At 34.9% G+C, this 2043-nt stretch overlaps 1 long non-coding RNA gene across 1 annotated transcript; it reads right to left on the bottom strand.

Moving 5' to 3' along the window:
* Positions 1-769: 769 nt before the first annotated feature.
* On the bottom strand, positions 770-2033 carry LOC118598029. The gene is made up of 3 exons (XR_004947076.1): positions 1947-2033; positions 1666-1858; positions 770-1078 (listed from the first exon to the last, which is right to left on the bottom strand). It is a non-coding gene; the product is annotated as an uncharacterized LOC118598029 (long non-coding RNA).
* Positions 2034-2043: the final 10 nt, after the last annotated feature.

The following is a 2043-nucleotide window of genomic DNA, read 5'->3' as shown; positions in this document are numbered from 1 at the left end:
GGGGGGGCAGTCAGACAGGTTTGTAAACAGAGATTGTTAATGACTTGCTGATACAGCAGATAAAATTAAACTCACCACAGTGCAAGCACAGTACAGCTCAGTAAGAAGAACTTCAACAAGAAGCACGATGTCTAGACAGAGAGGAAGGAAGGCAGGCATTAGATCTTCCATTGTCTGTAACCATGTGGGTTTGTAACAAATGCATCAATGTATCATGCATACATAAATGAATTCATACAAGGCAATTAAAAAGACATCAATCAAACAAGAAAGAAATCAAAGAATCAATAAAGAAAGAAAGAAATCAATCAATAAAGAAAGAAAATTTTAAAAAAAGTACCCTCTAGATGGCGCTATACGAAAATGACGACGATGTGACAAAGTGGACAATGTTATGAAGGAGAAAAAAAATCTGTACAACAGCTCATCCAGAGAACATCTTCCTAGACTATGTCATCACAGATCAACACACTGCTAATGAATTGGACCATATGAGGACATCAAATTAAACACACTAAAGTCTTTCAAATGTTGACAATACGAGGACACTGTTGACACACAACCAATGATTAAGACAATACGAGGACACTGTTGACACACAACCAATGATTAAGACAATACGAGGACATGACGACTGACACATGTTGAATCTGTCTTTCTGTCTGCTACATATGCATATTATAGTCTAACATAATCATAATTTCAATAAAGTGTTAAAGTATAAACTGTCTAAAAATAGATTTATGTCCGCATTTCGGCAGGAGCTTAAATGGACAAGAGCAGTCGTACGAACAACAAAATATTCAAAGTTTGCCAGGAGTTTTGTGTAAATATTAAGCTGTAGGGAGATGCTAGTGTTTGTATCAGATAGATTATGCTATCCCTGCAATTAATTTTAGAGAAATTGTAAAATTATTTAAAAAATGACTAATTGTTGATAGATTTTACACAACTTTGATGTGTCCAAGTGTTTAATTAGAAGTAAAAATGTGTATTTAACCTGTTGGAGGGAAGATGTACATGTCCCGGTCTTTTGTGCTTCTCCTGAAGATGGAGTCAAGACCTCCACACTTGATGTCTGTAGCAAAACACAAAATAAAATGTCAAATTAATACTATAATGTAGATCTAAGTATAAGCAGCATTGAAATTCATAATACCAGAAGAACATGAAAAGTGTTATCACTGTAGAGTACATCTTCCTAAACTATGTCATCACAGATTAACACACGGCTAATGAGTTGGGACATATGAGGACATCAAATTAAAAACACTAAAGTCATTGAAATGTTGACAATACGAGGACACTGACACACGCAACCAATGACTAAGACAATATGAGGACATGACTACTGACACATGTTGAATTTGTCTTCCCAACTGCTACAGATCTCTTTTAGAGTCTAACAAGTTTGCATGTCTTTGTCTTCAAATCAGAAACTTTGTTCAGTTTTATTTATTTATTTTTTCTTACTTTTTGTTATATTATGCACTTAAAAACAACTGAGATATTTACGATTGCTTAATTTGAAGAAAAAAATGTGGAAATCACGCCAAGTCATGACTTTTAACTTTTCAGGGTTCGAGTGCATCCTTGGTGATCTGTTAGTTACCAAAATTTTACAAGTATTAACATGCTTTTTTTGGAAAATTCAAATTGACTTACCAGAGCTCGCCATGGCCACTGAGAGTCCCCATAGTTGTATGTTATTTCACTTTGTTCCTGGATGTTTTCAATTGCAAACAAGCACAGATGAGGTTTACCCTGAACAGTTAACTCTTTCATTTTGCAGTTTGGGGATTTATGGGCATCATTAACCAGCCGGCCAAAGGAGCCATCTTCATGGGATGCGTCGATGCTATGTTAAAAGAAGCAGAGAAATGCATATAGTTAAAATATACATATAATACTGGAAAGAACAGATAATTTTATAAACTTTTACTTACCACCATATATCACTGTTCCACTCAAAATCAAACAGGAATGCATTTTGCTTCTCAGAGTACTTTTTCTGTCTCTTGTCCCGTTCATTTTTTGAGATCA

The sequence above is a fragment of the Oryzias melastigma genome, linkage group LG22, assembly GCF_002922805.2.
Source record: "Oryzias melastigma strain HK-1 linkage group LG22, ASM292280v2, whole genome shotgun sequence".
Lineage (NCBI taxonomy): Eukaryota > Metazoa > Chordata > Actinopteri > Beloniformes > Adrianichthyidae > Oryzias > Oryzias melastigma.
Note: the sequence above shows the minus strand (reverse complement) of the source record. Positions and strands in the feature narration are given on the sequence as shown.